The sequence below is a fragment of the Equus asinus genome, chromosome 15 (assembly GCF_041296235.1).
Source record: "Equus asinus isolate D_3611 breed Donkey chromosome 15, EquAss-T2T_v2, whole genome shotgun sequence".
In the NCBI taxonomy this organism is placed as follows: domain Eukaryota; kingdom Metazoa; phylum Chordata; class Mammalia; order Perissodactyla; family Equidae; genus Equus; species Equus asinus.
Window position 1 is genome coordinate 14138743 of NC_091804.1, and position 27428 is coordinate 14166170.

A 27428-nucleotide genomic window follows, 5' to 3' on the forward strand; every position below is an offset into this window, starting at 1 on the left:
AATAGAGGTAATAGTAAGTCCAATATTCATCTTCTTGGCAGGTCAATAAAACAGAAGGAGTGTGCTATGGCTGGAACACAGTGTGTGGGGGTGAGAGATGGCCACCTCATATAGGTGATAAGATAAGGACTTTGGCTTCTAACCTGACAGGGGGCATCATTGGAGGGATTTGAGCAGAGCAATGGTAGGATTTTACTTAGGATTTAAAAGGGTTGCTCTGGTTGCTCTGTGGAGAAGAGATTTGGAAGGCAGCAAAAGTAGAACTAGGGAGAGAAGTTAGGTAAATGCAAATACCCAGATGAGAATTGATGTCTTAGACTAGGACGGTATGGCAGATTGATTTCATTTGATGGGCTCAATTAACGGCCTTCCCGTTTCTTCTTTTCTCTTGAGCCTAGCTTGCCTCCTGGAAGTTGACAAACCATGTGGAACAGAGCCAATACTGCCAGCTGAGGCCAATTTACATCAGCTAACTGGCAGCTTCTCATCATGCAATTGAGCCCCAGTCAAGACCAGAAGAGCTGCCCAACTAAGCTGAGCGAGACTGGCAGAACTTCTCAACTCATAAACTCACAAATTTAGGGGTAGTTGTGACACAGAATTATGGCATTATTATATGTGCTGTATTTATTGTACTGCATTATACAGATGGCAATCAAGGAGATGGTGAAAAGTCAGTGGATTCTGAGTATCTACAGATAGAAGAACCAATTGGCTGAGTGAGAGAAGTTGCGTGACTCCAAGGTTCTGCCCTGGACCACTAGAAAAATGAATATGGATAATAGAGGTGGATATTGAATCCAAATTGAATCTTTGGTCAATATATTGTGACACATTCAAATGGAAATCATAACATAAAAATTGTCCCGAATGTATATAGTTTTGTAAAGTAGTTCTGCTCTTCCTGAAGGGAAAATTAAAAAATAAGCATGGCTTTGGCTAGAGACACAGAGAAATAGAAAACCTGCTTCTCATAGTCACTCTGCTAGAGGAAATATATCAAAGTCATGCAGCCCAATTGTTTTATTTAATAACCAGAATTTGGATAAATATTTCTCCATCACTTGTGGAACTGGACTCTGGTAGATGCTGACCCTTTACCTGACTAGTGCATGCCCCCCAGCTGCTGTGACTGCTACTGCTAATAGCTCGCAGTTGCCCCTTCTGAGCACTGCCTTGAGCCAGTGGGGCCCGCATCCCAGGAGATTCCCCGGGAGGATGCAATCCACCACTCATGCATCAAATGAGCAGTGCAGGGTTAACAGCTGGTGCCATTCACACTCCAGAGCTCCTCCTGTGATCAGGCTGAGGCTAGATTTCAGTTACATCCCTGTGGCTGCTTAGCTCCCTTCCCTGGCGCTCTTCTGCTTTCCTCAGTCTCTTACAGGTCTCCCCTGAGAGCATTCCCTCAATAAATCGCTTGAACAAGAATCTCTGTTTCGTGCTTTGTTTCAAGGGAAACTGAAATAAGACACAAGGCATCAGTCAAATTGCCAAGTACTCCTAGGCTATTGCTATCATAGGAAGACAAGTATTTTTATTATTTTTTACGTTCAGACAACTGACTTTATTGTCAGGACACATGAGCATATCATCAGTCTCATGGACATGTTGAAGAAACATGCAATGCGATGTTTTCTATGTTTAATTGAATGATACCAGAGAAAGAAACCATCTTTACAGTTTTCTGAAAATAGATTTTATTTATCAAGGCAAGAATTGTTAGCAGAAATCTTAGAATGTTTATTACATCGTAAATTGTTAGTAACTTGGACTGATGGAGAAAGTTAACCTGAATTAACGGTAAAGAAATGCAAGTATTAAATGTCCCTAGCTTGGTGGCTTTTTACCAAAATATTCACTTCATCTTTGGAAAGCATCATGTTAGCAGCCTTTTGTACCAATATGGTAATTTGCACATTGATTTTTTATAAAATGATTGATGTGAAATTTGGAAAAAAAGAAAATGAGTATTAAATATACAGAAAAGGATTAATTTGAAGAAGACTTACATGTAAATATCATTTTAACCAACTCCATGGGACTCCTAAGTTCTTTAAACTGTATTTTGTTTAATTTGTTTTATCAACAATTGTTTGCTAAAAATATATCACTAGAGAGAATATACTGTTATGATTATAAATGTTGTGTTGAATTTGACCTGTAGCTGCATCTATGTATAAAAATGTTAGACCTCACAGACTCCATTCTGAATCATACTTTGTATTATTTTTTTTTTTAAAGATTTTATTTTTTCCTTTTTCTCCCCAAAGCCCCCCAGTACATAGTTGTATATTCTTTGTTGTGGGTCCTTCTAGTTGTGGCATGTGGGACGCTGCCTCAGCGTGGCTTGATGAGCAGTGTCATGTCCGCGCCCAGGATTCGAACCAACGAAACACTGGGCCGCCTGCAGCGGAGAGCACGAACTTAACCGCTCGGCCACGGGGCCAGCCCCTGTACTTTGTATTATTTATGACTGACTCTGAAATATATAGTTCATAAAATTAAATGGTATATTTTGACATGATAGAAATTTAGAATTATCTGATGTAGAGCCAAAAGAGTGAGATGCTAGAGAAATCTAGTCCAATTCCTACATTATTCAGTTGGGGAAACTGTAAGTTAGAAAGATTAACTGATTATTCCAAAGTCACGGAGGTAATTAGTGTCATATCTGGAACCAGAAAGCAAAACAGGGTCTAATAAACATATTTAGTATAAGATATAGCTGTTTAATTGTAGCTATTATTGAAAAAAAGAACAAAAAATACATTGAGAATGAAATGGAGAACTGACAATTATTTCAAATGGCTTACATCCACATAATTCAGACAGAAGCCAACATTGTAGTTTACTCATAAATTAAATGGATATTTAATAATAGTTTTCCATTGCATAGGAATTAACACAGAAAATCCTAGTTATATTATCTAGTTGCTTCCTCTTATTTAAAAACATTTAATTTACTCAGTAAGGTAGTATCTTTGGTCCTTCTGCCATTTTCTGTAACTATGATGTCTCAAGTCACTTACTGGAGAGCCAGCAGCTATATGGGACAGAATTGGGCAGTGTTGTGTGGAATGTCACTTGGGTTGAGTTTGTTGAATACAGCAGCACTTCTCAAACTGTTAACATGTGTAAGAATCATCTAGAGGTCTTGCTAAAAATTCAGATTTCAAAATGCCAGGCCACAAAAATGACATTAAGAAACAATTCCATTTACAATAGCATCAAAAAGGATAATACATTTGGGGAAAAGTTAACAAAAAAACATGCAAGACTTGTAACTGAAAACTACAAAACATTGTTGACAGAAATAAAAGAAGATCTAAATAAGTGGTAAGAAATCCCATGTTCATGGATTGAAAGACTTAATATTGTTAAGATGCCAATACTCCCCAAATTGATCTACAGATTCAACACAATCCTTACCAAAATCCCAGCTATCTTTTTTGCAGAAATTGACAAGCTCATTCAAAAATGCATATGCAATTCAAGGGACCCAGGATGGCCAAAATAATCCAAAATTGAACCTCTACCTCACAACTTATACAAAAAATTAACTCAAAATGATCAAAGACCTAAATATAAGAGATAAAACTATACAACTCTTAGCAAAAACCTAAGAATAGATCTTCATGACCTTGGATTAGGCAATGGTTTCCTAGTTACGGCATCTAAAGTAAAAGCAACCGAAGAAAAACTAAAGTATGTTTTCATAAAAACGTGTGCATTCACTATCAAGAAAGTGAAAAGACAACCCATGGAATGGGAGAAAATATTTGCAAGTCATGTATCTGATAAGGTTCTAGTATCCAGAATTTATAAAGAACTCCTACAACTCAACAATAAAAGACAAGTGACCCAATTAAAAATGGCCAAAGGATTTGAATTTTCTTCTCCAAAGAAGATACACAAATGGCCAAGAAGCACATAAAAGAAGGTCAACATCATTAGTTACTAGGAAGTGCAAATCAAACTCACAATGAAATACCACTTCATACCCACTGGGATGGCTATAATCAAAACATGGACAGAAAGAAGTGTGGGTGAGGATATGGAGAAATTGGCCTGTTATACATTGCTGATAGGAATATGAAATGGGGCAGCTGCCTTGAAAATAAGTTTAGCAGTTTCTCAAAAACTTAAACTGCCATATGACCTAGCAATTCCACTCATAGGTATGTATCCAAGAAAACTGAAAACATATTTACACAGAAGCTTCTTCACAAGTGTTCTACATGAGTGTTCATAGTAGCCAAAAGATGGAAACAACCCAAACAGCCGCCAACTGGTAAATGGACAAACAAAATGTGATTTATCTATAAAATAAAATATGATTCAGTTATAAAAAGGAATAAAGTACTGACACATACTATAATAGGGCTAAACCTTAAAAACAATATTTTAAGTGAAAAAAGCCAGACACAAAAGCCAAATATTACAGGATTCCATTTATATGAAATGTCCGGAATAGGCAAATTCATGGGGACAGCAGATTAGTGGTTGTCTAGGGGATAGAGGAGGAGAAAACGAGAAGTGACTGCTAATGGGCCCAGGATTTTTTTTTGGAATAATGAAGATCTCTGGACCTAGAAGTGTTGATAGTTGCACAATGTCATGAACACACTAAAAAACCTGCCGAATTGTACACTTTAAAAGGATGAATTTGATGGTATGTGAATTACATAAATGAAAGTTTGCAGTGGGGCCTGGAATTCTGATTTTCTAAAGTTCCTGGGTAACACATGCTCCTGGTTCACAAATCACACTGGGATAACAAGGGTTTGGAGAACTCCTTCCAAGGTCTGGGTGGGGCATATAGCATTTTGCTTCTGCACCTGATATTAGTGATGTGTAGTTGTTTTTTGCTGGAAAGGGAAGTCCTCTTATATTCCCACTGTTAAAGTAGTAACTCGGAACAACAGATCTTGGGTCAACGTGTGATATATATATCTCACAAAGTGACATAGACCTGCCTCCTTAAGATGGTATGTAGGCCACACATCCTAGCACACCACCCACTCCTGCCCTCTGAGGGTCAATCAGAGTGGGTTCTGGCAGAATGCGCATGAGGGATTTTGCATCTGGGAAACTAGACACCATGTTGAGAACTGTATCAAGCAGGACTCTACCATGGAAGCTAACAGTTCAAAGTGTAACCGAAAGTTCGGTCTCTGAACCCGATGCCAATCCAAATCACGAGAACAGAGTCTTGAGTGGAAGAGGAAAGGTTTTTACTACGCCAGGCACAGGGAGCAAAGCAAGGGCTCATGCCTCAAAAATTGCTAGCTCCCCAATGAGGAATGGGTAGGGATTTTTATTTGGGGTTTCGGGTAGGGGAGGGGGGAACACGTAGCTTGTGCAGCTTGGTGCTTTCCCTCCAGCCTGCATTTGGCCTTGAGAGGCTGCTTGCAGCAAGGCGGGGGGAGGGTGAGATAGGAGGATGGCAGGTGGGCATCCTTCGCCGTTGTCTCATCTTCTTGTTTGAGGCAGGTTTGAGTGCTGGGAGTCGAGGAGTTGAGGTGTGGGAAGCCTCCGCTCCTTGAAACTCTTGAGACAGCGTCTTTCTTGGCAAACTCAAGGACACATGATTAGCTAAACTTTAGTGTGCCTCCAACTCCGGGCCACCTAGGCTTTTAACAATTTGTAACTCCTATTTAGTTGTAAAGCTCAAAGAGTCCAAGTTTAAAGAAACAGGTATTTACATATGTGTGGAGCTAGAGAAGCAGGAAAGGGGGTGGTGGGTTTTAGTTTTAACCCCGTATACGCTGGGTTCAATGTGGGGAACTGATATCAGGGCTGATGTTAAGAACCTGTAACAAAAGTATTTAACACAGAGACAATTCTACTGGCGATTGGTTGCACAGGTACTGAGTAAACTGAGATGCCAAATGGGATGATGATATAGCCCAGAATTTACTAACAGTATAAAACAGTATACTAACACTCCTTGGCTGGAGGGTCAAAGGGAAGAGGCTATATTAACAAAATCCATGGGCCAGGTCATACCTAGGAAATTGAAAGCACAGTGAGTCTGTCTCACTGTCTGACAGGAGCTAGAGACACAGAGGGGACACAGCTGGAGGCACCACACAGGCCAAAAGAGGGGGAGAAACACCCTGCCTTCTCCCTTTCTCCCACCCTCCGTGTCAGTGCAAGCCACTATAACAAAAATACCATAGACTGTGTGGCTTACACGACAATTCCGCAGACTGGGAAGTCTAAGATTATGGTGTGGGTCCATTTGGTTGCTAGTGAGAGCCCTCTTCCTGGCTTCCAAACAGATGCCTTCCTGCTGTATCCTCACCTAGCAGGAAGAAAGCTCGTCTCTCTCCTGCCTCTTCTTATAAGGGCACTAATCCCATTTATGAAGGCTCCACTCTTATGACCTAATTATCTCCCAAAGCCCCACCTTAAAATACTATCACATTGTGAATTAGGACTTCAATATATGAATTTTGAAGGGACACAAATATTCAGTCCATAGTACTCCAGGATCCCAGAAAGGCCTCCCACTGGCTGCAGACCATTGAAAACCAGCTGACAGGAGCCTGAAAACGACAGCCTATGAGAATCAGCCTTCTCAAATGCACAGAAGGGGGGAAGGAGAGAATGAAGTGGAGTGAAAATGGACCAAAGTGGAATAAGAACTTAAACGAAGTGTAAAATTGTAATTTATCATCATAAATGCCAAGGAGTGACAAAAACAAAAGGTCTGGTTGAAAAGCTATTACCCTCCATGCTTCCCAACTTTGGCTGCACGTTAGAATCACCTGAGAAGGTTTTTTAACTCCCCTGCCAAGGCTGCACCCCAGACTAATTACATCAGAATCTCTGGGGGTGGGCCCCAAGCATCAATGTTTTTTAAACCACCCAGGAGATTCCAACACTCAGCCAAGGTTAAGAATCACTACTCTAGAAAAAGAGGTTGGGCAGATAATATTTCATGTAGCTTACTATTAGGAATTATGATAAAAGGGGGCATCATTTTTCTATTAGCCTTATATTGCAGTAGCAAAATAACTCAAGCACGAGAAGAAAGGAGGGAAATAAGAAGGACAGACAAGGAAACTTCATAAATGGGGTCATTTTTATAGTAAATGTAACACTTTAGAAAGACGTCTAGGAGAGGAAAACATTGAGTGGGCAATCTTGATCAGAAGGGGCACTTAAAAGGGAGGGTCTGATTAGGGAATAGGAAAGCATCAACATTAGCAAGTGGAACTGAGAGAAGTTAAGGTCATAAATCCAAGAGAAATTAGACAAATCAGCCGGACACTGCCGATAGAGCTGCAAAAAAGAAAAGAGGCAGGACTGGGGTTGGGGTTGCATTATTTTGACCACAAAGTGAGAGGATCCAAAAGCACAACAGAAAAACTAGAGGTAGGATCCAGTCAATAAGCACAATGCTTGTGCCACTTCTGGTTGCCCAGGCAACAGGAGCCCTTTCCTCATGCTAATGACAGTATAATAAGGAAAACTACATGCAGATATAGTCACGAATAATTAGAGGTGGAGTCACACATGTCCAGGGAGCTTCCTTTGGGAAAGGCTAGGTAGGAATTGGGGTGGGATTTGGGTGAGAGGTTGATGGATTTGATTTACATGTGAAAGCAGTAAGTTGAGGCCTCTGTAGATGGTGATGGGAACACAGGTGGCTACTTCTCCGTGTCCTGTCTTGATGCACTGTGCAGTTCACGGGGGAATGCAAATCCAGACAGCCACGCCCAGGCTGGCTCTCCACTCAGGAAGTGGAAACACTGATTTTTGATGTAGGAGGAAAAATCACAATTTACAAAGTTCACCCTGCCCTTCTTGAAATATGTAAATGCTGTTTTTTGTTTTGTTTTTACGCAGTTGTCCTGTCTCCCTAGTTACTGAAAAGTTCTAGTTTTATGTTTAACATTTTAGCATCTTTTAATATTGTGAAAGGTTTATCTTCACAAATTATCTTTGATGTTTGAAGATACTTTCAAGTACTTTTCACATATTAGGAAAGAAATTTAAATAAAATATTTTACTTCTTAAAGTTTCTTTTTCAGTGATTAAAGCAGAAATCAAGATGCTTAATGTTTTAGAACAATGCTTCTCAAACTTTCTTATGCACAAGAATCGCCTGGGGATCTTGTTACAGATTCTGCTCGTCTGAGGTGGGGCCTGAGATGCTGCATTTCCTACCAGTTCCCAGATCCTGCCATTGCTGCTGGTCCAAGGACCTCACCTTGAGTAGCAAGATTTTAATCCATCATAGTAGTTGCTGGGAAATATAAATGGTAATTTGGTAGTTAAATTAACCAAATATAATGTTTTTGTTTCATGAAATTTTTCCATTTCTGGAAACAATTTTTGTCAGATTTTTCTTTTCTACATTACACAAGTAATGCATAGTTATAAAAAAATTTACCAATTATAGATATAAATGGAATAAAAGCAAAAATCCATCTTCATTCTCCATCTTTCTCCTCCCTCAACTCTTTCCTCTGTGGATAATAAATACTTTCGTATACTAAACACTGTGTATATATAAATTTTCAAAAGGGAGTAGCCTGATGAATACTTTGGTATTTACTGAGAACTTTTACAATGCCATAATAATGCTACATAATAAATTCACCTAAAAATTTACCACAAAATTCAGTGGTTTACGGTAAGCATCTGTCCTCATGCTTGATTTTCAGGTTGACTGCTATGGTGTCATCTAGAATAGGCTTCATGGGCAGCTCTCCTTCAGGCTCCATGTTCCAAGATGGAAGCACCTGCTGGGATTGGGTTCAAGTTGGAACCAAGTTTTATTCTGGGGCCAAGGTTAAAGGAGAAGGAGTAGCAGTTACTTGGGACATGCTTTTCTCATGGAGGAGCACAGTTGCCAAGAAGACATGCCCACCATTCAAGTTTATGTCTGCCAACATTGTTCAAAGGAAGTTACAGGGCCAAGCCCAGAATCAAGGGGAGGGATTGTTCACTTGGCACCGTGGGGCCATGGCAGAGGTGTGTATTTACAATTTTATTAAAAGGAAATGAAGAATTGGGGTGAATTTTTAATCTATGAAGCCACTGCGAGTCTTTCCTTTCTCGTTTCTCTTTTGTGCTCTGTCTGGCCTTCTTTCCTCAGTGAAATCCACTGCATTCATGCCAAGTTTTCACACATTGTCATCTGGTTTTTCACCAGAAAACATCAGATGGAGAAAGAGAGGGTCAAAACTCCCCTCATCTTTGAGTGACTCCACCTTAGTGATGGTCCAGAGCAATGACTAGTACAAGAAAATAAAAAACTCCCCTATGGTTTCCACGTGTTCACATGGGAACAGAACCGAGCGCTGTTATCTAACATGGTTCAGTGAGGTCCTTCGTTTATAGGCCAGAGCCATGAATATGTCGGTTTCTTTCCCAATTTGTTCTTCAGTCACAGCAAAGGGGATTTTTATTAAGGGCATCTAATGCCATTCTAAAGTTTTTGTCTACAAAGTGTAATAAATAATCTCAGTTTCTAAACTAATTTTAATTGTCTCTAATCCTTTACTAATTAACTATGCTTCTTTCCACCCAGATGCTAGAAGGAGGTTGTTGCTCTTGTTTTCTTTGTGTTGGCATATTTTGCCCATAGCAAAACGATCTCAGAATGTATAGTAGAAGCTACTGATGCCCCAATCTACATGCCCTCAGCCAACTTCTGGATTCACTGCTGTAGTACACCCCAGCCCCTCCACCTCGACCATCCACACCTCTCTCCTTGCTTTTCAGCCTGGGGGCTTTCTTGGCACCAGAAGAGCTTTCTCTGCCTCCATGCAAGCAGCTTGGAATTCCCAGTAGCAACCTTCAACTAATGAGCAACTGGAGCCTGTGGTCCAGACACCCCAGCTCTCCGTCACTCAGTGGGGTACATTCCCAGAAAGATTCTGACACCAGTAACCTGCTCATGCACACACTCTTCCAGGCTGCCTTTCCTTCCCTACCTCACTCCTCATTCTTTTGCAGCACTTCCTGGGGTCACCTCCCAAACAAACAACTTGTACCCACATCCTTGCCTCAGGGTCAGCTTTTAGAGAAACCCAAACTAAGACAGGTTATGAGCAGAAAAAGCTGAGAGCTTTCTCTAAAATGCACAAAACTCGGAGCACCTAAAGCAATAAAGTAACTGAATTTATGTGCAGATAAAAATGGCTGGCAGATGGCATTGCTCTTCAGCTGGCGATTTAAAATAAGTAGCAACTAAATACCGAAAACGTGAACAGAGAGAAAGAAAAACTCCCACCCAGGTGTTGGTCTGTGTTTGAAGCACAGAGAAGGTGGAGTTTGGCCCTAGGTAAAGGCAATGCACCCGATGTCCTGGCTTCTTCTGCTCCCCAGCTAGTTTCTCTCTCTGGCTGCCCCTTGGTTGAGTACCCCTGTCTCTGACTATTGCCCAGAAGGGATGGGTATGATCCTGTGCTCATTATTTCCAGAGCAGACAGATTTGCATTAGACTCATGTGCTTCTAAAAGCTGGTGACAGCCCCCTCTTGTGCCCTGGGTCACATCCTCTTGGTATGCCTTTTTATAGTAACTAGCTTGGTGGAGGTGTCACCTGACAGCACCCCACGTCAGCAGCAGCACCTGTCTCTTGCTTCCTGCGCTGGAGCTGCTCTGCTGCTCTCTCTCAAGATGCCTTCTGGAAACCATTCAGCTGTTGGGCATGTGCAGTCCTGGAAGGGCAGGGTCCTGAACACCCTGTTGGGGCAACTCTTGACCAATGGGAGAAGAAAGCTGATGCGTAATCTCTTGCTGGCCCTTCTGGTGGACAATTTTGAGGTGTGTTCTATGCAGCTCCTCAGAGCACCCCCTAGAGGACTGAGCCCCAATTGCCCACAGTGGTGTTTAGCTTGATAACTTTTCAGTCTCTGGCTCTGGTTTCTTGAGACAGAATTGCCTAAAGTAAACTTCCAGCGTACACACTCTGTGTCCAGCTCAGCTTTCTGGGGAGCCCAGTGCTGCTTAGCTCCACATTCCAGAATGCCAAGCTTCCCCCGTTTCCCCTTTTCCAGTGGCTCCTCATACACCTCCCAACCCAACTGCTCTTATGACACTGTCATGGCTTCCAATGAACAAAGGTGGGAGTGTCTAAAAACTAGAATTTGGCTGCTGATTAACTACTCTTAAGGAATTAACCATATGTGAACAAAGATATGAACAAACATTTAGGACTCTAACTTCTGGACCTTCTTGTTGAATTTTTAGGATTCTGGTAAGCTCATTTCTCAGCTGACGTTCCACCTGTATTCATTCTGCCTTTCCTTGAAATGTACAGTATTGGGCCAGCCCCAGTGGCCTAGTGGTTAAGTTCTGCATGCTCTGCTTCAGCGGCCTGGGTTTGGTTCCCAGGTGTGGACCTATACCACTTGTCCATCAGTGGCCATGCTGTGATGGCAGCTCACATACAGAAAGAGGAAGATTGGAAGTGGATGTTAGCTCAGGGAGAATCTTCCTCAGCAAAAAAAAAAAAAAAAAGAGAGAGAGAGAGAGAAAGAAAAAAAGAAATGTACAGTATTTATATCTGTGGCTGTGGATTTTATGGGGGTTTGTTGATTCAGAAAAGTGTTTATTAATATTCACGGCTCTTGAATAGGCACAACTGAGAATACAGAGCAGCTGAGATGCTAAAGTTTAGGGATAATCTAATAGGAAACGGGAAAAACTTTACAAATAACCAAAGCGAGTAAAATAACAGAATGTGATAAATATGACAAAGTATTGACAGGGTGTTAATGGTGGAGAGAGAAGTTACGTCTGGTCAAAGCCAGAAGGAAGCATAGACTTCACACTGTTCCTCAATCAGATTGTGGAAGATGCTCCGCTTGGACCACACTGAGACCAGCAAAAGCAATGGTCGGTTTTGCCACAGTGGCAAAAAAGCTCGCTTTTGATTGGCTAAGGCATTTTGAAAAAACATTTTCAATTTGACTCTTGGACATTTTGGTGGCTCTGGATAGTTCAAGCTCCGAAGACATTTCAACAAGTTTTAGCACATGGTGTTGAACACCATTTTTATCCTCTCCAAGGTTGAGCTTTTAGAGTTATGAAATCTATCTTTTCTGAGGTTGTAATGTCATAATACATGCATTTTTGAAGCATTGTGATTCTTCATGCCTGCTGGGTATTTCTGCTTGTTTATGAGAATTTCATTGGTATTCATGTGTAGATGGCGGTTTGACCTAGAAAGAACAAAACATTAAAAACAATAATTACAGAATTCATGCCATCCCTAATTAACTATGTTTCATTTTCTAAGAGCTACAGATGTTATATTACTCATGACAGTCTGTTCACATATTATTTATGTCACACAAATAGGATGTTTTTAGCTTGAAACACTTAAGCAAATTCTGTGTGTTTCTCTAAATTAAAAAAGCAAGTATTGGGGTATATTAACCATTTTTTGTGCCTATAAAATGACGAGCCAAGCTAGCTAAGGTCTAAAGCCTTCCTAAAACAGAGTCTGGTCTTCAGGCCATCAGCATCAGCATCACCTATGGGCTTTTAGAAATGCAGAGTCCTGGGCCCCACTCCAGAACTACTGACTCAAAGCCTGCATTCTAACAAGATGTCCAGTGACTCATGAACAGTGTAATGTTTGAGAATCCTGATCTACTGTTTTCTAGAGCTAAAATTCTCCAAGGTTTAAGAGCTAACTTTGGCCTTAATTGCAATAATGTCTGACACACAGGACAGTCTCAAGACACCTGGTGACCGTGGTACTTGGCTTTTAGAATAAGTAAATATATTTTAAAATATTTGTTTCTAGTAAAGATATATTTTGCTCCTGCTAAAACAAGCCCAGTTATAGATTTAAAGGATCCTTAATTACCTATGGTACATTTTCCGTGCTCTGATGATTTATGTACTCCTGATTCACACAGGGCAAAGTTTTAGGTTTTAGAAACTTAGAACCACGTTACTAGTCACATACTGCGTACATCTCTTTGAGAGTAAAAGAACATTTTTCATATCTGCCCAAATGAGAAATGTCCAAATAGTATATTCAATGATGCTCAACCATATTCAGAATTTTTTAAACTTTTTTTAAAGATAAAATTTTCCACCCATCAGATTGAGTAATAAATGGCATCATAACTCGAGGGTTTTGGAAGGGGAAACTAGCCTGATGTACCACTGGTGAGGATATGAATTAACTCTAGGCACTGAGTGAAGAAGAGAGGAAACGAAAAATGTATAAATAAAAGTCCTGCCCATGAAAAACAGCAAGAGCAAAGGCAGGGAGGAATTAACACTCACTGTGTGCAAACTGGAAATAGAAGGCGAACTGTGTATTGTTCTTCAATGTCAAGTTACTGATAAGCCATATGGTGTCTATTTGGCTTGTTTAAAATGTACTTTCAAATATAAGAAACGAAACAAATTGTATTTCAACTAACTTCTGTCTTTCTGAACGAGGAAACTGCCCTTTCTAATGCCCTATTGTAGAGGAAACAAACAGGTTTGATCAGTAACTATCCTGTTGGTGTAATATGCACGTCCAAAAATAGTGAGTACCAGATCAAATAGTGTTAATATTCAATTGTGTTAAATAGCCTCATTTGGATATTTTTCCCGAAATAAATCTAACATTGAAAAACAAACACATACACAAACATAATGCATTTTAGAACTGAGTGATGGCCAGTGGGATACCTGGGGAAATGTACTAAAAGATGAGGCTGCAAAGATAACCTTGGTGCAGGCCAGCCTGGATGCTCTGAGAGGCTCTCTGCCCAGCCATGGGTCCATTTTCATGCAGATGCCCTGTTATGGGCTCTCCCCTTCCCTGCCTTGGCTTGGTTGCTGATCCCTTGCTAGCTGCTTTTCCATTAGACTTAGCCCATCCCTTGCTTCCAGATGAAGCTTGCCCGTAATCAGGTCTCTGGGCCCTTTTCCTCGACTCTCCGCCCACCACCACACTCACCTGACTCCTTGATCTCCAGCCTGTGCACCCTATCCACAGTTGTCCCTTTTATCTTTTATTTTTTGTCATTTGAGTCAATACAAAGAAATACATAATCTCTTTTCCCAATGAACCCAGAAGATTAAAAAAAGTGAAATACAGGTATGACTAGAAAATTCAGACAGTTCTGAAAGAGATGAAACGGAAAGTGAAATTCTCTCCTTTCCCTACAGATCTCTTTCCTCAAAGGGTAAGTTGTAATTAACTTCTTGTGATTCCTTCCAGGAAGAGTAATATGTAAATACACTATAGTCTCTCACTGGGGGTCAATCTTGTGAATTCTATTTCCAAGACAATCCTCAAGATGAGCAAAATTTTTCAAATTTATTTGCAGTTTGCAAAATACTTTCTTTGGGTATTTTTAAGTTCCTCTGTTTTTGATTCTCCATTTTCAAATATTAAAATTGTGTTTTCTCCTTTTGTTGGTTAGATTCATCAGTAAGTTACCTGTTGTGTTGCTATTTTACCTCAAATTACTTGCTTTTTAGTCAATTCATCCACTATTTTTCTGTTTTCTAGATCATGAATGTTGCCTTTATCTTTGTTATTTTCTTCCTTTTCTTAAGTATATTTTGTTATTATGTCCTGACTTTTGGTCTTCAGTAGCTAATTCTTTTCTTTTCATTCTGTCCTGCTATTTATGTGGATATGTAAGGCCATGTATTTTTCTCTGCTGTTAAGTTTTTTTTTTTTTTAAAGATTGGCACCTGGGCTAACAACGGTTGCCAATCTTTTTTTGTGTGTGTTTTTCTGCTTTATCTCCCCCCCGCCCCGTACACAGTTGTATATCCTAGTTGCAGGTCCTTCTAGTTGTGGGATGTTGGACGCCGCCTCAACGTGGCCTGACGAGCGGTGCCATGTCCGCGCCCAGGATCCGAACCCTGGGCCTCTGCAGCGCAGCGCGCGAACTTAACCACTCGGCCACGGAGCTGGCCCTTCTGCTGTTAAGTTTTAATATTTATTATTTTAATTATAACAACTTTCTAAATACTCTGCAATTACAATTTTGATTACTTTTTTGATCTCAGATGTTTTATGGGAGAAACATTACAAACTTCTAGGTAGTTGTAGTTTTTCTGCTTGATTTTGGTTATTATTTTTTAGTTTTATTTTGCATGTATGTGTGCACATCTAGAATGTAGTCTGTGCTATTTCTACTTTTTGTTCTAATACATGGAAAATTTTTTATAAATTTGAGTGATTAAAATAAAGTATATTTTTTGTTATAGGAATATGACATTTACTATATTTTTATTGCTCTATGTTCAATTTTTGTTTAGAATTTCAAATTCTTACATATCTATATCTATTTTGTTCCTAGCAATTCTTACAGTTTATGGTTTATTTTTTGTTGTTACGGTATTTACTGGTTAACTTTTTTTGCTATCCTATTATTTAGGGTAAATTTTTTCTCTGGATTAAACTTTGCATCTTTCTGGTTTTGTCTCTTTCAAGCTTCTCTTCCTTAAATTTGAACTTCCGTGATATTAATATCACACCTTCAACTTTTTATTATTTTTCTGGTCCTGATTTGTTCATCCTTTAAAAGTTTACCCTTTCAGTATTTCTTTATATTATCTGTGTTTTATACAATATGTATTTTTTGCTGTTTACCCAGTCTATGATAATATTTTTACTCATTTTTATTTCTATACTGACATTTTTGAGAGAAAAGTTATATTTAGACTTAATTCTGTCATCTTAATGTCTTTTCTGCTTTCAATACCATGAGTTCAATTGAACCAGCTTTTAAATCTGCAAACTAATATTAATTTTACTAGATTTTTTTCGAATTTGGACCCTTCGATTTTTGGTATAGTCAGTGCTATTCAGGAAAATGATTTAGCTATTACTTTGCCAGTGGTAGGATCAGGCTTATAGTAACCTAAGGTATAGGACAAAAAGACATTTACAGGAGTTTCTGTGAAAATGTGCTTAATCCAACGAATTCTCCTGAAGGCTACAAAACCAATGTGGGTTTGAGCACATCTAGCATGAAAATAGTTTCTGCAGAAAAAACAAAAATAAAAACAAAAGCAAAATATACTTGGATCTAAAAAAAAATGCATTATCAACATGAGTTAGAGCAACCCAGAAGCAGTGGTCAAGAATATTACTGCTCAAAAGTTTGTAGGTCAGCTGGTTGGGTCTTCAGATCTCAGCTGGCTCCCCATGCATCTGTGGCCAGCTGTGGGTCAGGTAGGCAGCTCCCCTGATCTTGGGTGGGCTCTCTCACGTTTGGGGTCAGCTGACTATAGGCTGGTCATGGCCTTGGCTGGGCAACTGGGTTCCACTCTACGTGTCTGGCTGGTGCTATTCCCAAGGTGCTGGCAGGACTCCACAAAAGAGAGCAAAAGTTCAAGGTCGCCTGAGACCCAGGCTGGGAACTGGCTCACTCTCACTTCTGCCACGTTCTGTTGGCCTAACCAAGTCCAAAGGTCAGCCTGGATTCAAGAGGTGAGTAAAGGGATGCAGCCACTCTGATGGGAGGATTTGTAAGGTCACAGTGCAAAGAGCCTAAAGGGTTGAAGAACGGAAACACTTTGACAATCAATGTTCCATATGTTACTACTTGGAATTAAAATCCTTTTGCACTCATATCCTCCAGCTCATGCACCCCAAGATTTCTTACGGGCTTGAGCATTATTCACTAAAAAGAAGACTATTTCATCACTTTTACAAAGGGGAATGAAGTCTATAGTGCAGCAATTCATTTGGGGGCACTCAGAATGTGTTATCCTATGCCCTGAGGTTAGCACTTCCACTTTGAAAGTTTGAGCCTGTCTCGACTCAGGGAGAACTGAAAATGTTTACCTAGCTACTTAGGAACTTTGCAAGAGCCTATGGTTTTCAGACTAAAAAAAAATTGGAGAAAATTATATATTCATATATTTGTGTTTATAAAACATTAGTATGACTTTAAAAAGATGGATTTTATATAGCTACTCACAGGTCTTATTATAGTCATGTCCCTTTTCAAGAATTGTTCTTTTTCTCTGAATGATTAATTGACATATGTGAGATTTGTGAGCATATAAACACAAATCCCACGATTCCACGAAAGTTACATTTACATTATTTTTAAAAATCCTATTATAAGCACTCTCGAGTGAAATAAACCTAGCTGTAAAAAGCATAACCCTTAGGAATAAAAAGCCTTTCCAAATATATTTGTCTAAATTTGGCAGGCCTATTTTAGAAACATGAGTCTTGTTTTAAAAGAAATCTGTGATTTCCTCCTTGAACTTGTCAACATTAACAGTGACATGAAATTACAGTGTTTCATAGAGATGTTATCTAGCAAAATGGGTAGGGAGCAAAACTTGAGATGAAAAAAATATCCAGAATGTATGCACTAGTCACTTTTTCTTATTCAGCAAACCATTCATATGGAAAGTAAAATGGAGAATTCTGGCAATTCTTAAATACTTTCAGTGCTATTTAATTGAATTAGTAAGCCTTGAGAGATATATTGGGATAATTACCACACATAATTAAAAGAAGGGAAAAATTACTTACTTCAATAAGTTATCTCCTTTGTGGTCAATATCTATTAGCTGCTATTATGAAATGAAAAATTTTGAAGCGATTATGGTATCTTAGATTATTAAACCAAATTTAAATGATTAGCTAATTGATTATTTTTATTATAATCTATTTCTGTCAGTGGTCTCTAAGAAAAATTAATTAATATAGGAATACAGTTAGCTACTTATCCATAAATAAAAAATTTTGCTCTGCTCTTAATGACACCTGGTTACTAACTAAAGACAAATCAAGTAAATAAACATAATGGAAGAGAACTAAAACCTACAGAGACTATAGTCTAGACAAATTATAAATAAGGACATCTATTTTCTGGTTAGTATTTTGAATTGTATTTCCATATTTTATCTCATTTAATCAACACAGCAATATATTTGTTATTTTGGACAAGTTTTACTAAATAAACTGTGGACTTGTGAGTTTACATGACTTGCCCAGGATCAGAGTCAGCCTATGGTGGATCCAGGATGTTGTCCACCCTAAAGACCCTGTTCTCTCTACCAAGACAGCACTGACTTCGGGCCTCGTCTATGTACACTTCTGGGGGAGCTGAGGCACCAGCAATGATGATGGAGGTCGAGGAAGGAATTCAAAGGACACCTGATGGTACAATTTCCAGCTTTGAAAAATGGCCAAAGAAAGGGTAGATTCCAAACACTTATTTCGAGCAAATGAGCCCAATCTCTGTTTCACTGGAGTCATGGAAAATCTCAAAAAGTAAAGCATGCGAATTTCAAATCCTCTATTAAAACTTCACCCTGACAATGTTAAGCCTGCGTTTGATTTCATAGTAAATAAGAACCACTTAATAATATTGATAATGTTATTGATTATGAACATTTTTATTCTATTATGTCTCGTGGGTATACTAAATTATTGTTCAGTATATATTCACCCACTTCATGACCTCCATGGAAGGAGTGTATTTCTTTGCCCCACTGATGTTACGTGACTTTCTTTGGCCAAAAGAATGTGACTCAAAATGACTGTGCCAACTCCCAGCCTGCACCTTAAGTCAACACAAGGGTCCCTCTGTCTTTCTTGTACTCCTGCCATCACCTCAAGTAGCTCCCAGTCCAAGGAGGATGAAGGATCTGAGGACCAGACATAGACCCAACCTATAGCTTGGAGCCTAGCCCAGCCATGTCCAGCCTAGGTCAGCTGAATTTCAGCCAACCCACAGGGGAATCATTGGTCTTAAGTGGTTAGAAGGCTGAGACTACCAGATCAAGGTATTCACGTTACTCTCCTTCGGGTGAATGGGAGCTACAGCAAGTCTTTGAGCAGAGAAACAAGTGCCATCGTCATCTTTTACCAAGATTATTCAGGCAGCAATATGCAGTTCAAAGACTTCAAATAGAGTCTATTTCTATAGCTCCCACAGAAGAAGAAAAACATAATTTCAATTTGGTGCCAGGACTTTTAGCACGCATGATGCAATATGAGGAACGGCTGGAGCTGTGTGAAGAACTCAGGGTTGGAAATTTACAGCATGATGGCTTAATGCCCAAAGGAAATAATGAATCCCAACCTCTGGAAATATGGTTGTCACCTAGTTGGAGAGTCTTGCATAAGAACAATCACATAGTAAATATTCTGTAATTGTTTTCTGTTGTCCTCACTTTGGTCTCTCGTGATAGGAGCCTTCAGATGAGCCCTTCAGTTAACTGTTGTCTTTTCTTAAACGTATTTGAACCGCCTTCCTAAGAATTAACTGCATCAGAATGTCAAGTAAATTATTGACTCATCTTGTTCAAGACTGAAAGCAAATCTAATAAAAGTGCCCTTAAACTCTGTTATGAATTGTTTTTAATTTATATAAGAATCTATAGTACTTATTTGTAGGATTTACATGCTGGGGCTTACAATATTGAATTCTTCAATATTGATTAGCTAGTTAATCACTGGGGAGACCCATGGTTATTAGTGCCAAGAAGAACCCCAATAGTCTCTGGCTGATAAAGATAATTCAGTAGTAGAGCCGAGAGCAGTTTTCAATTCTGGCCACACATTCTAATCACCTGGAAAAATTTTTTTTAAACCCCAGACCAAATAACGATTATTTTGAAAAAGCTGTCTGGATGATTTTACTGTGCAGTCTGGGTTGAAATACGGCATATGTATTTTATGCAATTTTGTAAAATCCACAATAATTTGGACAATTTACCTATATAAAATGCCCCATGAAGAACATTATCCCCTATAGCTTAGTTCTATAGCCAGGTGAAAAGAAAATCTTCACTTTAATTTGTATGATATTCTATATATTGATTCAGAAGATAAATGTAATTATCAAATTTTGCCAACCACCATCTATCCACAGAAGTATTTCAAACTCTTTGCAAAACTTAAACTCTGTGCTTATTAAACAATAACTCTCCATTTCCCCCTTCCCCTAGTCCCTGGCAACCACCATTGTACTTTCTGTCTCTATGAATTTGACAACTCCAGGTACCTTTCATAAGTGGAATCACACAGTATTTGTCTTTTTTTTTTTTTTTTAAGATTGGCACCTAAGCCAACAGCTGTTGCCAATCTTCTTTTTTTTTCAATTCTTCTCCCCAAAATCCCCCAGTACATAGTCATATATTCTAGTTGTAGATCTTTCTGGCTGTGCTATGTGGGATGCCACCTCAACATGGCCTGATGAGCGGTGCCGTGTTTGTGCCCGGGATCTGAACCCACGAAACCCTGGGCTGCCAAGGCGGAGCACGTGAACTGAACCACCCAGCCACAGGGCTGGCCCCAGTATTTGTCCTTTTATGAGTGGCTTATAGTGTGCTTAAAGTTCATTCATGTTGTAGCATATGCAAAAATTTCCTTCCTTTTTAGGGCTGAATAATACTCCATTGTATGTATATATCACATTTTGTTTATCTATTCATCTTTCAACAGACACATGGGTTGCTTCTGCCCCTTGGCCATAGTGGGTAATGCTGCTATGAATGTGGGTGTAAAAACATCTTTTCAAGACCCTGCTTTCAATTCTTTTGGGTATAGAGTAGACTTGCTGGATCATATAGTAATTCTATTTTTAATTTTTGGAGGAACCACCTTATTGTTTTCAATAGTGGCTGCACCATCTTACATTCCCACCAACAGTGCACAAGGGGTCCAATTTCTTGAAATCTTTACAAACACTTGTTATTTTCTGTTTTTTAATAGTAGTAATCCTAATGAGTATGAGGTGGTATCTCACTATGATTTTAATTTGCAGTTCCCCAGTGATTTGAGCATCTTTTCATGTGTTTATTGATCATTTGTATATCTTCTGTGGAGAAATGTCTATTTAAGTCCTTTACCCTGTTTTGTTTGTTTTTTTTTTTTTGCTGTGTTTTGTTTTGTTTTGTTGAGGAAGATTGGCTCTGAGCTAACATCTGTGGCAATCTTCCTCTATTTTGTAAGTGGGTTGCTGCCCACAGTCATCGGGTTCACATCCCCTTCTTTTCAAATGGGGGAATGGAGGCCTAGGGAGGCAGTCACTTGACTCAAATTACACTGCCAATAAGCAATGTGATCAAGATCCTAATTGAACTCCCAAAACCAAAAGCTTATATATTGTTAGAAATGTCACCAGAAGCAGAAACAAACAAAAAAAGGGACAATAGGTATGCATTCCAGGACTTGAGTTCCCTCCTCATCTTGCAACTTCTGAAAGCTTGCTCTCCCTCAGCCAACCAGAAAACTAGAAAACCTTTGGCTTCTAGCACCCTAACTTCCCAAGCCTAGTAACAAAGCCGTGGGGATCGTGGCCATACGAACGTCCTCTCACCAGTCCTAGGTTCACTTTAGCTGGTCCCCTTGCCACTAGAAATGGGACAGCTGGACCCTTTCCCAATTTTCTCTGCTTTTAGCTATCTTTGATAAAAGGGGCCTCATTCCATAAAGATTAGCGTACTCAAACTGTTGCTGTTTTTGTATTCACAAAAAATTGTATTGACAAGATTGCCAATTTTCCAAACTTTTCAAGTTCATCTGAACTTCCAAATAACAACATCCACTGGAAAATTATTGGACATCTGTGAGAGTCATTTGGAGTTGAATTAAATTTTTGATGTGCTGTGAAACTGGGTCAGTGCATTAGAATTACATTTTAATAGTTATAAATGTGCTAATAAAATGACGTTCTTTGCTGCAAATTGGCAACACTCCCAGACTTCAAGAAGCTCCGAAATGAATTTCAAAATTTCTGATTAACAAATATGTACAAGAAGTCAGAAAAGACAAATTAAGAATCCTTTATAAAAGTACACAATAAACCCTAAATTTATCTTCTGAGTTATGATCTTAAATGGGGCTATTTACATGGAAAACAGCAACTTTGTTCAATGGTGTGAGTAGCAAGTAGGGAATTCATAAGGAGAGAAGCTCCTCTTTCTTCTTAGAGTTTGTGATTCCAGTGAAGTCACTGTACTTAGTCAACTCTTTTCTGGAGTGCTTAACAGAGCAGAAATAGGACAAAGAGATGGGAGTTGTGGGGACTCTGATTTCTATCGGATTTTATAAAGAACTTCTTAACAACAGGCTGCTTTGTGCGTCTCACGAAAAATATTTAAACAGAAATTGGACGACCACCTTTCAGGGATGTTATAGAAGATATTTCTTAATTGGATGAGAAGTGTACTCAATGACTTTCAAGATCCTTTTAAATTTTAAGACCGTGCTGCTACATTCTATGAAATAAAGCTAAAAAGAGCCCTCGTTGAATCGCTGGTAAATAATATGTCTCAGAAATGAATTCTCACCCAACAGCATTAAGAATTTAACAGAACTAAATCTGAGTTTCTGGAATTCACCTCCGGGCTTAGGGGCAGTCACAGCTTTGGATGCGAAAAGGACTTCAAGGGAGCTGCAGGAGCCTGGCAGAGCCTGCAAACTCAATGCCCTGAGGGGCCAGCAGGTTCTCTGAAGGCAGCCTGAAGACAGCTGTGTGGTGAAGGTTGATGGCAAACCTCAAGATATTCAAAATGTAAAGCTCTTTTGCTTTCCTGTCTTATCAAATCATTACCATTGACCCTAATCCTCTACATTAGGAAGACAGAGGAGTTCAGAGAGCTCTGGGACAAATGGAAAAGACCATGCAAGAAATCTTTGTTGGGGTGTAACTGTGGCCCATTACCCCTGAAAGGTAGCACAGTCGAGTGTAGAAGTTTCTTAGGTATCCAAATGCTTATGCAAAGCAAAATTTGTTTGTTTATGCAAGGCAAAATTGCGTTTTTGCCTGGGTGCCCTTCAGTCTGATGACACCCAAGGCTTGCAGGTCATGTCCCTTCTCCCTTTCCCACGCTCCTCTCTCTCGCCCCCCACCGCTTAGCTCTTCGCTAGGATCCCTGACTCCAGGCAATACCTCACATTCGGGACCTGTCCTACCTGCTCTGAATGAAAATTGGCCTGAGCTGTGTCCTCATCTCTCTGCACCTTCTAGATAGGTCGCTGAGTGAATTAAGACAGATAGGAACACACTCTGCGTACCTCTTCCATGACATTTGCATGGTGGTTGAGTTTTCTTATCATTGAAAAACCATTTCAATTTTCATTATTTTCAAAAAGCAAAATAATGTTTCTGTAATTGTAAATTTCCTGCAGGTGGTCAGCAGGTAGGGGCAATAGTTTGATAGTTTAAGGTGCGGACTCGTCGTGCACCCACATCCCACAGGATAGGTCATCCCCTCTACATTTGTATAGAAAGTCGGAAACTATGTGATGGAGAATTATTTTAGAATCCCTTACTACAACCTGCTCATTCAACAAAATGTATCGGTTTCTTCCGTGGAGCAGTTATTAAACTCATAAATGCCATGACTGAAACATGGATAATGTTATTATACTAAAGTTAATTCATTGTTTTCTAAAAGGTTAAGCACTTTTTTCCCCTCTTTGAGTTTTATTTACTTTTCATTTTTGGACACATTTTGCTCTATTTTTTTTCAGCTTTCTTAATTGGAAATTATATACACTTAAGGTGTATAACTTGATGTTTTGATATACGTATACATTGTGAAGTAATCACTGATGTGGGGTTGGTGAGCTGAGGAGTCGAAAGAAAGATTTCTTGGACTCTCAAGATCTGGCAGTAGTGCTCGTTTATTTAGAGAATAGAATAGCATGGGGACAGGACCCATGGGCAGTCAGAGCTTCTGCTGCCGGCATGGGCACAGGACCCATGGGCAGTCAGGCTGCTGCGTGGGGACAGGGCCCACGGGCAGGAGGAGCCGCTGCTGCTGCTTCTGCTGCAAAGTTGGGTGGAGAGTAAGGCCACATTTAAGGCGTAGGTATGTGAATTATCTCTTTACAAGACAAAAAAAAAGTTAAAATGGTACCAGTGCCCGTAGGGTCTGGCCATTGGGCGGTCCCACAACTTTTAGATAAGAATCAAACCGGATTGAGTAAATGGCAGAAGTCACCGCTTAAATATTATCCTCAGCTAAAGACAAAAGAGGATTTGCAGGCGGGGGGGGGGGGGGGGGGGGGGGAGGGGTCACTTACATGAGGTTGCCAGACAGTAACCAACTTAAGTCCTCGCCTTCCCCATTAAGAGTTTCCAGAGATAAGGCCATCCCGGCTTCCTCCTGGGGCAGAGAGGGAGGCATGGAGATTTCCTTCACAAATGCAACTGTCTCTGATCAAAGGGCAAGCAAATTCCACTCCTCGGAACCTGCTTCTCATCTGCAGTTTTAAAATTAACCAGCCTAAAATCCTCATCAATCACCACAATCAAGCTAGTTGACATATTCATCACCTCACTGAGTTACTATGTTCTTTCTTTTCTTTTCTTTTAATTTTTTCTTTGTTGCAGTGAGAAGGCTTAAAATCTATTAAAAATTTAAGTATTTATTGTCCATGAAGCTAAGCTTATTATTTGTCCTTATTGAGTACCATTTTGCTACTTTTTTGGTAAAGAGTGCATTTAAGTGTTACCTTACATAAAGACTAACATGATTTTACAGTTTGTTGGAAAGACATGCTTTAAGAAGTTAAGGTGTCAAAAGTCCACTAGGCAATGGAGACGGATATGGGGACAAAGGTTTGGTTTTAAGAAGTTAGAATCACAATTGCTAAAATTGAATTAATTTACCAAAAGCTTCTGCAAACTAACCAGATACTGTTTCCAAGAAAAATGTATCTATATACCATAAAATATATGGATTTATACCATGAAAACCCAAACACAGAGCAGCTATGGTGGCCATTTATCTGACAAAAAACCAAGACAAAGTTGATTCATCTGCTTCCACTGCACCAAAGCGGTAAAATTAACAAGGAACAAGATAACTCCAAGTGAGTCCAGCTGCAGAGTTTGAAGTGTTAGTGTTATGTCACCCTGAAATTTTTCCCCTGTTCACAGGACACCGAACCAAGAAGAGAGTAAGTGTCCTTTCTGCCGTTTCAAGGGCTCAGGCATTGTTTTTGCTCCAAGGACCATTTTGAAAATACACTGTGCACTCAAGGACAACTGCTGATTGTCTTTATCACTTGGAGTCAAGGAAAACAACCCACAGTTGGAATGAACATCCCTTTTCTCAAACTTTCTCTTCTACCAAGCCTTTCAGCTAAACTGCTAGAGAAGACTGAAACAGAAGTTTCAACCATTTTTGACCTGTGTCTAACCAATAATTGAGAGAGGCAATAACACAGGTAGGACCCCCTGATTTACTAGGTAAATGAGACTTTCAGCTGAAAACAAAAGCTGGTTGTAGTCCCTAAAGAGGACTACATTTTTGAAATGTAGACAACTCCATTTGTGAAAAATGGAAGGCGGTGATAAAAAGCATTTGTTTGTTTTTCTTCTCTCCCCTCAAGCATGCATGTTACTTGTATTATCTCAGTAACAAAAGGGAGAATTAAGCTCAACATTCCACAGACTCGCCTTAAAAATTACCTCTCACTTGGGTGGGTGTGGCGTTCTGGCAAGTCTTCCCCGTGTCTCCTCCACCTCAGAGAGCTCCTGTTCTTTAGAAGACAGAACCATTCTCTTTGGGCAAGAAGGCCCCTTCTCTCCTGCTGGAAAATGGAAAGGAAGCATCCTGGAGCTGGTTCTCTCTGTGCTGCCTACAAACGGCTTCCCAGCAGCATTGCTGGAATCCACTACCCAGACTCCGCCCTTGTTGAAATCATAGTTTTTTTCCCTCTCCCCTTTGAAAATATAGAAAAGGGCTGAGATGAAAATACTTGTGGCTGCTATTAAGTAAATAGCATATAGGATAACAAAAATGGCCAAAGCAAGTGTGAGATCCACAACGAAAATGATTAGCTTTGCCAACATGTCTGCATTTCTCCTTGTTCACAGAAGATATTTAAAAATTCCCGAAGGCACCCACTGTGCAATTATGTCCTTGTGAGATGTGGCCAGGAAAAAGGACATTTCTAAACATGCTAAAGTGTGTTGTAATTCCTCCAAGTATCTACCAGAAGAGCCGTAAAATGAAACTTTTGATTTCCCAACTGACACAAAATAATGGCTAAAAGTAAAATATGGGCTATTGCTTCACCATGAATAACCTGATGGAGAGACATCCAAAGATTTATTTTATCCCTTAACTATGTAACTGATTCACTTGGATTGTAATTTCCAAAGAATAGGAATGCACCAATATTATCATTTTATAACATGCAAGGCTACCACAGAAATCTAATGGTTCACTTGGAAAATGGAAATGCACCAGTCCAGTGTGAAAGGAAAATAAAGCCATTTTCAAGCCCACAAAGACTCAGAAAGTTTACCTCTTTTGCATGTGTTTGGAAAAAAAAATTGCTTGAGGATATAATCCAGTAAAACATCTTTATTGAAAGAGGAATACTTGATATGTTAAGACCTGTGAATTTAACCAATAAAGCAATGAAATTAAATTCCAGAATCACAGCTCAGCAGCAGACATACAAGGCAATAAATTCAAATTAAAAAAGGAAGTTAGTGGGCTACCAGAGATAGTCTTTAAGAAGACAGTCACTTTCCTGTACTAAATGGTGTGATTAAAAAATGTGATGATGTAGAAACAAAATGGCCAGGATATTTCTTAGTTAACAAAGTAAATGAAAGGTAATAGGAGGATCCAAGAAGAAGATAAAGTTGAATAATGAAGCCACGGTAGTCAAATGAAGCAAACTAAACTGAAGCCTGATTCTGAGTAAGTGATGGAATATGAGAATTGAGAAACTATTTGTCCTTAATATTCAGAAACGTCTGCTTCATGCAGCACAAACAGTGTGAGATTGTATTTCCAAAGGGTTTAACCACACTGCTTGATTTTACAATGAATATTTTCAAAATTATAATATTCTAAATGCTATCTACCAGTTTTACATGCTAGAAACCTAAAACATGACAATAAAATTTAATTTACGATAGCGATAGAACAGAATGTGTAGGTTATAAACCTTGAGAATTTAAAAGTATCGCTATAGCTAAGAAAAGTTTGGATGCATACTGAGAGAGAGGGAGAGAAGTGAGGGAATATCGATTTCCACATCTTACATGGCTGGAATTCAAGAGATACTGCTTAATATTGGTGTAAGAAATAAAGACTAGGTGTAGTTTTAAAAATAATAAAGAAGACCATCAGAAGAGCTAAAAACACAAATTTAACAAGATTTAATAAGTTAGAATTGGTAGTAGAAAAATGTTGAATTCTTCACTTTCACGGTAGGAAATCAACAGATCATGTTTAAAATTGCTAAATAACAAACTAAATTTATAAGTATATTATCTAGACCTGTGCTGTCCAATGCGGTGATCACTGGCCACATGTGACTATTAAACATTTGAAATGTAGCCAGTCTGAATTGATACATGCTCTAACTATGAATTACACTTAACATGAAAAAAGAACTTAAAACATCACATTCATAGTTTGTATATCAACTATATATGAAATGATGTCTTGGATATATGGGATTAAATAAAATAT

General features: G+C 39.2%; 1 protein-coding gene and 1 long non-coding RNA gene across 4 annotated transcripts in view; one reads left to right on the forward strand and one right to left on the reverse strand.

Moving 5' to 3' along the window:
• The window catches only part of LOC123277245 (uncharacterized), a 104121-nt gene extending 91935 nt beyond the window's left edge, over positions 1 to 12186 (forward strand). For all 3 annotated transcript variants that reach the window (XR_011494559.1, XR_011494561.1, XR_011494560.1), the window contains one exon: positions 399 to 12186. This is a non-coding gene — a long non-coding RNA (uncharacterized lncRNA). The remainder of the gene's footprint in view (positions 1 to 398) is intronic.
• The window catches only part of ANKEF1 (ankyrin repeat and EF-hand domain containing 1), a 92081-nt gene extending 66216 nt beyond the window's left edge, over positions 1 to 25865 (reverse strand). Inside the window, exon 1 of the mRNA XM_070485564.1 lies at positions 25403 to 25865. The gene's annotated coding sequence lies outside the window, so the exon portion shown is untranslated. The remainder of the gene's footprint in view (positions 1 to 25402) is intronic.
• Between the last annotated feature and the right edge of the window lie 1563 nt (positions 25866 to 27428).